We start from the raw sequence: 15,350 nt of genomic DNA on the forward strand, positions 1-15,350 counted from the left end.
GGTGCAAGTGGTCTTTCTAGGGAATCTACTGAGTAGGCCTCGGGCGGTTATTGTCTTCCGGAATATCTATAGTGCCTTTCGCTTTAGGTTTTAAAGTCTAACGGGGTTGGTTAACAGCGCGTGGTACCCCTCTCCTGGGTACTTCTGAAGGTTGGATGAGAGAGACGACTGACGGTTCGCATTAGGTTTTCTTACTAGGTTCGAAAGAACCTTTATTTGACGTTTAGGATAAGGTAAAAGTTCTTTTTACACACCACTAGGAATTTTCACATGGTCGCATCAATTCGAACCATGGCTGACGGTAGTGTCGAAATTAGCAAACATCGACAAGATATAGAATGAAGATTGATAGGACCATGTGCTGAACAGGGCACACAAGTTCCTAGCGTCTCGGGCTTCGTCCACGGTATTACTATCGTGGATACTTGGACCAACATGAGTGACGCTGAACTCTAGGGGTCCTGATGTTTTGGAATAATGTACTTTTCATGAATGGATTTCTCACGAGGCCTCTCTATAACTGCCTAGTATACACTAGTCATGTATATTCCAGATTAAAAGGACTGTTGACTGAGCGACTCCACCCTAAATCCACAACCAAAAAAGGAACAGGAGATAAGGAAGCATCACTCACTCGAGGTCTATCAATCTTAATTATAAATGGCCTTAACGTATATACTAAGCCATCATATCTTTACCTGATGGGTTTTCAAGTTTTATAACAGTGCTGCGACTTTCGCCTCAACGAGGGAGTAATTACAATTAGAATTGATTAATTAAAGTTTTCGGTTAGCTACTTAGGATTGAGAAACATACCAAAATTCTACCGGGTTCGCTGATGTTTCCCCTAGGCATTAGGGTTAAACTCCTCCTGCGCCCTTGTCATTTCTTTCAGTTGGGCAGTCCCTCTTGAAGTGCCCAATTTCACCACATAGGTAGCATATTGGACTGGTCCCAACATTGGTGGTTGATGTAATAAACTCAACCGGAGTTCTGCAGTTGCGAGCAGTATGCCCCTTCATGTTGCACCTAACACAAAGGAGTTCTCGACAGACTCCATAATGATGGTAGTCACACTTGTTGCAGCGGGGAAGGTTTCCTAGGTATGGTCTTCTTAGTGTCGAGGCAGAAGGGTTGACAGAGTCATTGACCACTTCAGCTCGTTGTCCTTCGGAAGGTCCTTGAGTCGAGGTACTTCCCTCCTCGTTCTCAAACTTCCTTTTCAGTGAGTTAGGTTGGAGTTCCTGGGTGGATTTACACACCGGTGCTGGTTGCTGCTGTCTATTGCTATGATCGGGATTCCTGATAGGGCTCCTGCTAACATTGGCGTTGTTAGCGTTCAGGTGTGCCATGACAGCTGCTATGGCTGCTGAAACTGCAGATTGAAACGTAGCTTCATCGATTTGAAGAATCGGTGTCTTACCAGCGGGTTGGTTACGTTTCTTTGGAGGCATGGTTTTTCCTACACGAAAAGGAACACAAGCTGATGAGAAACGATGGTTAACCCTAGACGTATCTTCCTTTACTATGATAGGCATAAATTTTTCCCGCGCCTTGATTTATGGTTATCTGAGCGTCGACCTACATCCCTATGATGCAGTCTGGGTAACAGAGTAGGAGTAAGTGTATCGGAAAGCCATAAAATGGGTGTCGTTCCTACTAAGTTATCTTTATATTGGAGAGGTTCACTCTCCGGCTTTGCAAAGATTTGAGAGAAGTTCGGAATGAAGATCACGGAAGAAAATGCTCATGAAAACTTATGGCTAAACACTCTCAATCGAGGTTTTGTGATCCGATCTATTTATATTAATCGTAACGGGAAAGACGATTTGCCTAGCACATAGTGTGAGTAGTGTAATCACTAACTCACTAAATTTTATTATTTTATGGATTATTAGCGTGACGTTAAAGAGGTAGAAACACTTCTCGGGTTCCATGCATTGGCTCCCTCTGTCCACCTCTTATACCTGACTGGAACAAGCGTTGGTTTTCTCCGGGTATCTATATAGGGTTCTCTGCTCTCGTAGTCATATTGAATTTCTGCTCCGCCTTACTTCTGATTCTGATTCTGAGTGTCATCACTTCATAATGGATGACTGGAATCTCAGAAGTTCAGGCGAATTCCCCACCGATGTCCCTAAAAGGTATAGGCACATGGTGATTTCAATAGCCTCATCACTGTTCGTTTACTTCCTACTTGGAAATCTTTCTCAACGAACCTCTTCTGGGTCTTTATCGACTCCTCTACTGATTACTGAAGTGGATAAGGTTTCCTAAAGGGGTTTGTGCGAGAATGGGAATGTCTAAAGAATCTTAAGAGATTATTAAAACATTTTACTGGGTGATCCATATCGATTCCGGCTACAATTACATAGTGTACACAAATCATATATAACGTAGATCTGATAGGCCTTCGAATATGTGATACTACCCTATATCCACATCCAAACAAGGAAAAGGAAGTAGAGCGACACCACATATTCTTAGCCTATGAGATCCTCACTATACATAACCTCGGGAGTATACACTCTATAATCATAGGTCTATCAATAAGGATCTCTTTTAGTTTTCACGCAAGGTTATTTATGGTTCCTAAAACACCCCTATAGTATTTTAATTACATGTTTGATTCTTAACTTCTGAACATGTTTTTGGGTTTATTGTTAGTCTTTTAGTATCATAAAATACTCCTATAGTATTTTAAACTTTATGTTTGGCTCTAGCATTCCTATTTGGTAAGTTTCAGATTTATTGCAACACCACCATCACCCCCAAGCACACGTTAGTCGCATCTCGGATAAATGTAGTTGATCAGGTTACATTTATTCCAGCTTACGATTACATAACTGCCCAGGTTTGACGGTAATGCTCAACATCCAAAGACTTTTATTCTTATTCTTCTTGTGATACTTGTTTGGGTTTTTATATTCTGGATGTTCTTATCCTTTTCTAAAATATGGTTATATTTTAAAGTATAATTCTTGGTCAGAGTGTTTTTATCCCATTGTATTTATAGGTTGTATATCTTTTATGATTTGATATACGGAGCTCACTATAAACAATGCTCTGATACCAATCTGTCACACCCCAAAACCGGAACGGCGGAAACATTCTGGGGTGGAGGACGTCATGTCAAGTATCACAATACATGCAGTATAGTAATCAAAGTACAACAACCATTGCATTAATAGTAATAGTTTTACATCGATTACAATTAGCCACAACATTAAAAGTAGATATGGAAAATAACATAAGATGCAGCTTGGTACAAGGCTGTCTTCACAAAAAGCTTCTAGAGTGTACCTGTCTACTGACGACCTGAGAATCCAAGTTATTTTGAAAGCGAGTATCAGCATTTTAATGCTGGTGAGTTCATAAGTTGTTTAATGACATTGATATAAATACATGTTGTTCATCAAAATAATCTCATTAAAGGATGCTGATTAAAGTTTACAGAGTGTTAGAATTTCCCTCAGAAAATCCTATATTTTCTAATAAAAGTAGCTTTCTACCAAAACTCGACTGTTTTATGTTTTAAGGAGTATTTTCCCTCAAAAGTATCTTATCATTATCAAAATATAGTTTATACTTTAATGAATATGTGAGAAGGTCACAAGTAAAAGTAATAAGGAAAATAATACTTTACTTCAGCAATGACATTGATGTTTATATGGTAATAAAATGCAGACTCCGGGTAGTATCGAATGAACAATACGCCTCGAAAAGTCTAAATGAATGAAGTGTAGACTCCAGGTGGTATCGAATTAACAATACCCCTTGAAAAGTCTAAATGAGCCTTTAAGCCTAAATAGGTTAATTTAAAGGTTTAAATGTGGCCTAGTGTATAACTAGGAAAATATATTATGATGGTTTTATATGTAGAAAATACCGTGATAACCCTTATTACCTTAAAGGCATGAATTATAAGGTAATTGTAAAGATACTCGTAACCATACTGATTGACGGATGTAAACACGACGACCTGCTGGCGTCGAAATGAATGTGACATTTGTCACCCCTTGGCTTGGTCGGCCGGGACTGTAGCTAGCAGTCAGGATGTGGGATGGTCTGTCCCGTATAGATCTATACACACAATGGCCGCTCTCCCTCCAGGAGACTCTGGTTACCACTCGACAACGGTGAAATCCGCGTCATGAGGATGTATCTCGTGTTTTGATTTCTATAAACCTTTCTTTATATTAAAAGTATAAGTTTTTAGAATATTGATATAGCTAAGTTCTCCTTCATGAAAGTTATGGTTGGTTTCTAAACTATACCTATTATAGTTTACTTGAGAGGTTATCTAGGTACCTTTGCTACCCAAAGGTGTTGAACTGGAGTAAGAGTTTTAATATCTAACCAGATATACATAATATATAACTCGGACTTCAACGACACTCGGACAGATAACTGGATGCTCTAAGTCCACAACCAAACAAGGAACATGAAATAAAGCGGGCTATCAGTCCTAAGTCCTTCAAACTCTACTTATATAACTATATCTATATAGACATGAATCTAACAAGAGTATAAGTTTAAAAGACTTTGATAAAAGCTTAGTAATTTAAAAAAAAGATTTTGGTACTTTAAAAGAGATTTGAAAACAAGATATGAAAACCTTTATCTGGATAAACAGTTTAACATGCAAAATCTATTTGATTGACCGTTATTAATCACATGTGATTGATATAATAACTTGTCAGTTCAACTTGTATTCCCCCCCATAAAAGCATTTAAAATCATTTCAAAGGTTGATTAAGGGGTATGAACTCACCTGTAGTGGGTGATTCGGATGAACGGATGGTATAGGATGCTAAGTGTCAAGTGAGGACTTGAACACACACGCGGATCCTATTGAACATGTAATGATACATTTATGTATCTAATTAGTCATTTAACAACTAATTTATCAAGTAAAGACACCCTAATACATGGAAACACTTTTTTTCAAGTGCTAGGAGTACTAAAGGGTTGCATCTAAAGAGCGTATAGCCTCACATTGGAGTTTGCTCCCCATACGGTAGCACCATATGGGTTTACGGTTCTTGGACCATTTCCCCCATGAGTTTACGGCCGTAAACTCATGGCAATGGTACCATTGGGTGTTTTAAGGTCTTATACCACACAAGGAAGTAAGCTAGACTCGAATCCAAGGCTTAGGAAGTGACTAGGGCTCGAAATGGCCTTTCTTTGGGGTTTACGGTCCTTGGACCACTCCTTGGGAGTTTACGGTCGTAAACCCATGAGTTTACGGCCGTAAAATCTTGGTCACTTCTACATTTTCGTGGTTTGGGGTTTCTAGTTCATGCATGCAAGGTTTTAGTCCTTTATCCAAACCATAGAAGGTGTTAGGGGCCTCAAAACACCACTTGGTGGTGTTTACGGTTCAAGGATATCCCTTGACCGTAAACCCAAGTGTTCTCGGGGGTTTTTGATGTTCTTCCATAGTTAAGCAAGTATACTAAGAAATTAACTAGTTAGGAGGAGTGCACTTACTTATAGGAAGCTTGTAAGAGTGTTTAAGGGCCAAAAACACTAGTGTGTGTTCTTGGTGTTTTGATGAACACTTGAAGATCTAAGAAAAATAGAGATTTCCATGGATGAAATCGAGTATAAACACTAGATAAAGTGTTATATGAATGAACCAAGGAAGGAAATACTTACATTTTTGGAGGATTTGAAGAAATGTGATATGATACTTGAGAGAGAATCTTGGGTGTTCTTGAGTTAGGAAGTGAAAAGTGAAAGAATGAAGCGTAAACTCATGCTATATGCATGAGTTCATGGTCAAAGGGAGTTTACGGCCCAAACTTCCCTTATTTGCCCGTAAACACCTAGTCAAGGTGTTAATTGCTTATTTGATACACAGCACTCCTAACGGATACTTCCATTTATTTGTTCGTTTGACGAAAAATTAAAATAAAACACCCAAACGAACTTAAAACCGACCAAAATGTACTGGGATGAATTTGACTATTATTTGATGTGCTTGACTGTGGAGTTTATACAAAATGAAAATTTCGGGTTGTCACAGTATATGTTTGTTGGGATTATAATGGCCAAAATGCATGATATTTTGTATACGGGAAGGGAGGCGGTAGTGGTATGTATGGTTGTACGCCTTGTTGCATTGGTGTTTTTCTTGTCGCAAAATGTTGTTGTAATAATGGTGGTATGACTTTCACATTTAGGTCGTTGTTTCTAGAGATTGGTTTGGATGGACTTCTAGACATGTTTGATCCTCCCATGCTAGAGCTTTCTTCCGTTTCTACCATACCAGATATTGCTTTTGTAGCCTTCTTTCCTTTTGAGGGTGACTGTCTGTTTGGCTCCCCTTCATCCTGCACATTCACCTGAGAAGAATTATGCGTTCTTGGTTATGATGAGGTTGTTGTTGGTGGTGTGGTGCTTGGTATTGTCGCTGTACTTGGAGTGAATTTTGGGATTGGGCTCATTGGGTTGAAGGGCGATTCTAATAAGGGATGTGAATTTTTTTGTTTTTCTTGCATGTTTAATATGGATGATGCCAATGTTGGTACGTATGCTCCCAAACGCATGATGAAATATTGGCTATGTCCTCTTCTAAAGCACAAACATGAAGGCACACTAGAAAAGATAGAAAAATGCTAGGTTAAAAAGCGATACCGAGGGATGGAACCCGATACTGTTCTGCGATGCCTAAGTTAGATGTCGATTATGAGTATTGTAAAATTGCTTAAGGTGAGAAATTTCTTCCCCTTACCAATTTGTATCAAAGCTCTTATATACAGACGACATGGTCCAGGTTCTTGCTTCTTTAACCGGGTTATTTAGTTGTCCATAAGTTGTGTCACACCCCAAAACCGGAACGGCGGAATCGTTCAGGGGTGGACGACGTCATGTTTAGTATCACGAGATATGTATATGGTAAGCAAGTAATGAACAACCATTTCATTTCGAAAGAAAGTGTTTACAATGTGTGTGTTCACAAAACATAGAATTCATACACAAATATCAAAACAAGACTTGAAGCTATAATGCTCCATCTTTTGAATCCCCAGCACGAGCACCTGTCTAATAGTCTCCTGAGAATACAAGTTATTTGAAAGAGTTGATCAGCAATTAAGCTGGTGAGTTCATAAGAGTTTAGTGATGTGAGTAAGTTGTAAAGTGTTGTTGAAAATGTAGTTGTAACATGGGTAAGTTGTAAGTTTTGTTTTGAAAAGATCGCCTGTTCCTCTAGAAAATCCTATATTTCCTACTTTGATGGAAGTTTAAGTAAAATGTCTCTACAACCCTTTCTATGGGTACTAAGTGGGTACAAGTTATATACGACTCAGAGTAAACAAACAATCCATTGTGTGCATCTGCCCTAAGCTCACAACCAAACGAGGAACATAAATTAAGGCGGATAGCAAACATCCCATTACTCATGGAGTTAATTGTAAAGGTTCCTTTATATATAATGCAAAGTTCTTTAAGAAAACCCATATTTCTTATAATAAAATGGTAACCACAGTGACTACTTTTATAATAGCTTAGTTTATACTGATATATATAATCTAATATCGGATAGAAAGTTAATTGAATGAATCTGCCCTAAGCCCACAACCAAACAAGGAACAGGAAGTAAGGCGGAAAGCACACATCCAACTAACTATTAGGTATTAGTTTTATATATAAACATGATGTATAAACTAAGCTATTATAGAGTTACTCACCTAAGGTCCTTTAAATTGTACGAGTTTAATAAAATGGATTAAACCCTTTACTGGGAAGTTTCTAGTTTTGTATACCCAAAAGTACTGATTTTGGAAAGTATGTTTTATACAAGAAACATTGTGCTTTGACTCTGTGTCCTATAACCTGTCCCATACCCGGTACCCTTATGATGACTTAATGTATACTAAGCATACATATATATAGAATCGGATAGAAAATAGATTGGGTGAATTCGTTCCAAGCCCACAACCAAACAAGGAACAGGAAATGAAGCGGAGAGCACACATCCTATTACCTGTCGGACCCTATTGGTATATATATATCATGTGATGTATACATTAAGGAATCATAAGACTAGCATTATGGTCCTTTCTTTTAAACGTAGCCTTCTACCACGACATCTACTGTTATGTGCCAGACTCGACTGTTCCCTTTGTCGTTTGTAAAAATGTATGTTTTCCCTAGTTTATAACTATCTTAACTCGAAAATAGTTTGAGTTTGACTTTCAAGTGGTACTGTCACTTTATGAAAGTAATGGGAAATGTAAGTATACAGTTGTCAGGTATAATGACATGCGGATGTACTAATGACCTAAAAACATGTTTGTTTTAATACAGTCATAATGTGAAGGCTAGAACCCCTACTAAACGTTCTCCCTGTCAAGAGATTAAGGGAACCAAACCCGACCTCTGCAAATTCTTGCAAGCCGTGTAATTCACATTTGTTATATGATCATGTATACCCAATATAACTATCACCTTTTGTTTAGAACCATGAGTTAGTGATACATTGGTATAATTAGATCCTGTACTGTGTTCTCATGCTATAGCAACCTAACTTGTTTGTTTTGTACTGTATATTGTACGTTCTGTTTGTTTCTCATAATTTTGTGTTTTCTCTGTATGGTATTGTTTGATTCTCTTCACTATATGTTCTGTATGGTATTGTTTGATTCTCTTCACTATATGTTCTGTATGGTATTGTTTGATTCTTTTCACTATATGTTCTGTATGGTATTGTTTGTTTGGTTCATTGTACTAGAAGTAATGAATAGCATTCTCCTAAACTATACCTATTATAGTTTACTAATGTTCTCCTTGGACTGTTATTGAAAAGACTCATTTATCTACTAAGTTATGCTTGTACTTTAAAAGCAGAGTTTTGTATAACTAAAAAGTAACATAACTTTAAAAGGGTTTTTGAAATGTTTTGACAACTTATAAATGACATAAGTAACATTTTGAAAGATGTTTATAACAAACATTTACATAATTATCATTGTTTTCAACTTGTATTCCCCCCTTAAAACATTTTAAACAGTTAAAAGATTCATTACGGGGTATGAACTCACCTGATGTGGGTGATTCAAATGGGTATGCGTGAAAGGATGAGAAGTTCCACGAATGAAGTCCCGAGACTCAAAAAGTCCTAAATGACATATAAGGACACATATTGACATGAATATAGTGTTTATAAACAACTATATGAAAGGAAACACCTTCCGGGACTAGGAAACGCCTTGACCAAGTGTTGGAATCACATGTGATTCTACAAAGGAAAGTGAAATGGCACTAACATGAGTTTACGGTCATGGGTTTACGGCCCAAGGGAGTTTACGGCCGTAAACTCATGGTCAAACATGGCTAAGTGTTGGTTTGAAAGCTAGGGAAACTTTAGGAACTTTTTTCTACACTTTTATAAGGAAGACCACCTCAAATGAGGCTTTTGATGAGTTTACGGCCCAAAGGGGTTTACGGCCGTAAACTCATAGTCATTATGGATTTGAGTGAAGCTTAAGGTCCTTCAATCATCAAGGAAGGGTTCTGGGTCACTTGCCTTGCATCTTATAGGGTTTATGGACCTTACATGCTTCAATATTGAGTTTACGGTCCTGGAAGATCTTGGACCGTAAACTCAAGATGTCTTGGGGAAATGCATGTTTCAAGTCTCTAAGCATGATTCCTAACTAGATATGAAGTATAGGGAAGAGTACTTACGATCTAGAAGCTTGAAATGATTGATATTGGCCAAGAACACTAGTATGTGTTCTTGGTGTTGTTGGTGAAACTTGAAGATCTAAGAAAAGAATGATTTCCATGGATGAAATCATGTAAGGATACTAGATTAAGAGATGTATCATCAAATCAAGGAAGAATACTTACCACTTATGAAGATCTAGGATGAAAATCTTGATGATGCTTGAGAGGATTTGAAGAAAATCGGCCAAGGAAAGGAAAGAATGGGAAAAATGGCCAAGTCTCACCTATATACACTTGAGTTTACGGCCACATGAGTTTACGGACGTAAACTCATGGTATTGTGGCCGTGAACTCATTTAGATGAGGTTTAGGGTTGCTTTGCTACACTGTGGTTCTTGTAGGTACTTTCTAACACTTATTCCTTAAGTGTATTAGGCTTAAAACTCCTTAGAATGACCTTTAACCGGGCTAGAACTCAGTACTAATGAGTTTGATACTTAGTTGAGTTGATTGACTGGGTCTTAAAAGCAAAAATTTTCTGGGTTGTCACATCATCCCCCCGTTAGATGGAATTTCGTCCCGAAATTAGCTTTCTTAGCATTACTATTGGGGTTGCATTCTTCTGATTAGCAGAATACCCACTCGTAGACCTGGCAACTTTGCCCTTCTGTTCATGATAGGATTCGTACTTGGTCCATCTATCATTACTTCGTGTATACAAGTCGTATATAATTAGGATTAGTAAGACGGTCGGATGTGCAACTCTGCCCAAGGTCCACAACCAAACAAGGAACAGGAGATAGGGCGGAAACACACATACTAAATCTGCGTAATCATAATCATATACCTCCCTCACGTATACACTGAATAGTGATAGGTGGGCTGTATTCGTCCATAGCCTCTGTGCTCGAACTTGGTCTGCTGGACGAGTGGTATCTCGTGACAGTCTACGGACATCTGACGATAAGGCTTCGGAGGACAAAGTACTCTTCGCACGAGTACTTCGGGGGTTTAGAATACGAAAGATAAAACTGAGGTTTAGGTCGGACTTTCAGTACGAATGACGAAAGTTTCGAGAACTTGTCAATCGAGGCGATAGAAACATATGAACTCAGTATGGTGAGGACCACGCCAAATCATGACGAAAGATTGTAACGAACTCTTTACTGAACAAAGAATTGTTCAAATGAAAGAAACGTCTGCTATACGATGATGTATCCCTTGTATGATCGCTACTGTACTCCTAGTATGTTCGACAATGTACTCCTAGTATGTTTGAAAATGTACTCTTTGTAAATGTTCCCGTGTTTCCTGTTTTCTCTTTGATGTTAACACTCCTACGCATCGTACCGCTATGTGTGCATACATACAAACAAAAGTGCTCTAATAACTGATGGGGATACTTTATATCATGATCCTCCTTGGTACCACTACAATCGCCTGCCATATACAAATTATGAATATTTAAGATGAATCAGGCAGTCGACTGAGTAACTCTGCCTCAAATCCTCAACCAACTAAGGAATGGGGACCTAAGCGGAGTCACTCACTCTAAGTCTGCAACATCTTAGTTATGCACAACCCTGATGCATATGGTAAGCCATAATAGCTTCTCTAAACGAATCTTTTAGTTCTCTTGAATATTGTGACCTATTTCCACATGTGAGTTGTTATAATTACTTTTAAGTGTTGTCCCCAAATTTTAATCTTATACCAATATAAATTAATTTTAAAAGTAATTACTATTTCGAAAACGTACCGCTACTCGTTGATGACTCCGGGGTAGATTCTCCTGCGGTGATCATCAGAATGCGTCCATCCGCTCCTAAGTTCCTGATTATCGCGCAGTCCCTCTGATAGTGTCCCGTCTCACCACAGCCGTAGCAGGCTTGGTTTTCTTCAGCTCCGGGGACTTGGGAAATCGGTTGGGCCGGTGCCCTGCAGAAACGGACTGTGTGTCCCTTTCTGTGGCAGTTCAGACACTGCATATCCCGGCATACTCCGGTGTGGTGAAAGTTGCACTTTCCACACTTTGGAAGGTTTCCAGCATATCGACTGGCAGGTGCTGAAGCAGTAGGCGTCGTAGCAGCGTACATAGTACTCGCTCGTTGCTCTTGCGGGGTGTCCTGTATTGTTCGCTTCTTCTTCCTCTTGTTCCCCGACTTCTGATTATAGCCCTCTTCCCTCGATGGCTCGGGAATAGGGACTTTTACACCATGGCAGACTCCATGGTCGATGAGTCGCTGAGCTAGGCGTTTAGCACTATCGAACGTGGCTGGGTTAGAAGACAACACATTTCCTTGGGTCGGAGCAGTCAGACCCCAAATGTATCTTTCTATCTTCTTGCTCTCCGGGGTAACCATCCCGGTGCATAGAGCTGCTAGCTCGCTGAACCGGTCCGTGTAGGTCATTATGTCTGAGCCGACCATAGTGAGATCCCACAGTTCTTGTTCCAGTTTTTGAATTTCGCCTAACGGGCAATATTCCTCCCGCATTAACTCTTTTAGGTTTTCCCAACCTATTGAGTTAGCCACTGATAGAGTCAGTGACTTAACATGGCTGTTCCACCATGTTAGGGCCTTGCCAGAGAAGGTGCAGGCAGCAAACTTCACTTTGCTTCCTTCTGGGCATAAACAGATTTCGAAGATCGACTTTGTTTTCTCGAACCATTGCATGAGGGCAATGACTCCTTCAGTCCCATTAAAGGACAATGGCTGGCAATTTGTGAAGTCCTTGTAGGAGAACTCTCTGGAGCGCACGAGGACCTCACCTTGAATAGAATCAGTAGGCGTTTCACCTTCACTGGTACTGATGGAGTGATATTGAGCCATGGCTGTTGCCACAGCCGCGGCCACTACAGCGTTTATAGCTGCCATATCTATTTGCGAAGGAGGCGGCGTTGGAGTTATCAGAGTAGTGCGTCTGTTAGATCTGCGAGGAGGCATCTTTGCTAAAAGAATACAAAGATGAGACCGAATAAGTCTAAAGCAATGGACACAAGCCGAAAGCTGAAAACACATGGTTATCCTAGTTCTGGATGGATCGGGTCCTGACTTCCACAGGGTTCTAGAAACAATTCATAAAAGAGTCTATATCTAATAAACTCTATGAATTTGAAATAATTATCCTCGAATGAATATCTATTTCCTGAATAACTGTTACCAGCTGCATGTAAGAAAATAATCTTAACGTATAGTGTGAGCAGTGTTCCCACTCGCTCATTTAACTACCCAGATTATTATTTATTAGTGTAACGTGTAAGACGTTTTGGTTACTTCGGCTGATCCCTCTTTGAAAACTTCTCATGAACTTGTTCTTGTTCCTCCTGGACTCTTCTGTTGTCTACTATGAGGAAGTGGTTACATCTATCTGGGCTTGTCGTGCGAGAATGAAAGTGACTAAAGAATCTATGAGCTTTAAGGTAACTTTATGGGGTGATCCTTACAGAGTCCTACTATAATTGTACAATGTATACAAGTTTGTATATAGTTGAAGATTAAATAGACCTTCGAATAAGTGATCCTACTCCTAAACTACACCCTTAAGAGGAATGGATAGCGAAGCGTAGACCACAGATTCTAAGTCTATAAGATCTTAATTATACATAAAACTTTAGGAATATACATTGCAAGATTATAGACCTATCCGTAAGGGTCTTTTAAGTTATCACATAAGTTATTTATATGGACTAAAATACTCCTATAGTATTTTAACGTAATATACTTGGTATGTTCTAAACTCGTTATCGCGCTATCGTATCATAAAATACTCCTATAGTATTCTAACTCTAAATGTACTTGTTATGGCGTTCTCTTGACTGGTGTTCAGGTAAGTTTTAACACTGTTGCAACACCACATCATTCCCAAACACATGTCGGTCATATCTCGAATGAATATAGTTGATCAGGCTATATTGATCCTAGCTATCATTACATAACTGTTCAGGTTGACGACAGTGTCCAACCTTTAAATACTTTAGTTTTGTTCTCCTCGTGACACTAGTTCTATTATGTACATGTATAAGCAAGTAGGTATATTTTTATAACTTATAGTTATACTCTAAAAATATATCATTATCGAGAGCACTTAAGCCCCATTGTATTTATAGCTGTATATCTTTTATCGGTTGATATACTTAGTTCACTATAAACAATGCTCTGATACCAATCTGTCACACCCCAAAACCGGAACGGTGGAATCGTTCAGGGGTGGAGGACGTCATGTTTAGTATCACGAGATATGTATTTGTTAAGCAAGTAATGAAAAACCATTTCATTTCGAAAGAAAGTGTTTACAATGTGTGTGTTGACAAAACATAGAATTCATATACAAATATCAAAACAAGACTTGAAGCTATAATGCTCCATCTTTTGAATCCCCAGCACGAGCACCTGTCTAGTAGTCTCCTGAGAATACAAGTTATTTGAAAGAGTTGATCAGCAATTAAGCTGGTGAGTTCATAAGAGTTTAGTGATGTGAGTAAGTTGTAAAGTGTTGTTGAAAATGTAGTTGTAACATGGGTAAGTTGTAAGTTTTGTTTTGAAAAGATCGCCTGTTCCTCTAGAAAATCCTATATTTCCTACTTTGATGGAAGTTTAAGTAAAATGTCTCTACAACCCTTTCTATGGGTACTAAGTGGGTACAAGTTATATAAGACTCAGAGTAAACAAACAATCGATTGTGTGCATCTTCCCTAAGCTCACAACCAAACGAGGAACGGAAATTAAGGCGGATAGCACACATCCCATTAGTTGTTAGATCATCGTCATATATAACACTGGTGTATTCACTTGTTACTCATGGAGTTAATTGTAACGGTTCCTTTATATCTAATGAAAAGTTATTTAAGAAAACCCATATTTCTTATAATAAAATGGTAACCACAGTGACTACTTTTATAATAGCCTAGTTTATACTGATATATATATAATCTAATATTGGATAGAAAGTTAATTGAGTGAATCTGCCCTAAGCCCACAACCAAACAAGGAACATGAAGTAAGACGGAAAGCACACATCCAACTACCTATTAGGTATTAGTTTTATATATAAACATGATGTATAAACTAAGGTATTATAGACTTATTCACCTAAGGTCCTTTAAATTGTACTGGTTTAATAAAATGGATTAAACCCTTTACTGGGAAGTTTCTAGTTTTGTATACCCAAAAGTACTGATTTTGGAAAGTATGTTTTGTACAATAAAAACTGTGCTTTGACTCTGTGTCCTATAACCTGACCCATACCTAGTACCCTTATGATGACTTAATGTATACTAAACATACATATATATAGAATCGGATAGAAAATAGATTGGGTGAATTCGTTCCAAGCCCACAACCAATCAAGGAGCAGGAAATGAAGCGGACAGCACACATCCTATTACCTGTCGGACCCTATTGGTATATATATATCCTGTGATGTATACATTAAGGAATCATAAGACTAGCATTATGGTCCTTTCTTTTAATCGTAGCCTTCTACCAAGGCATCTACTGTTATGTGCTAGACTCGACTGTTCCGTTTGTCGTTTGTAAAAATGTATGATTTCCCTAGTTTATAACTATCTTAACTCGAAAATAGTTTGAGTTTGACTTTCAAGTGGTACTGTCACTTTATGAAAGTAATGGGAAATGTAAGTACACAGTTGTCGGGTATAATGACATGCG

This window comes from Lactuca virosa, chromosome 7, assembly GCF_052849685.1.
Source record: "Lactuca virosa cultivar CGN04683 chromosome 7, Lactuca_virosa_CGN04683_v6, whole genome shotgun sequence".
Lineage (NCBI taxonomy): Eukaryota > Viridiplantae > Streptophyta > Magnoliopsida > Asterales > Asteraceae > Lactuca > Lactuca virosa.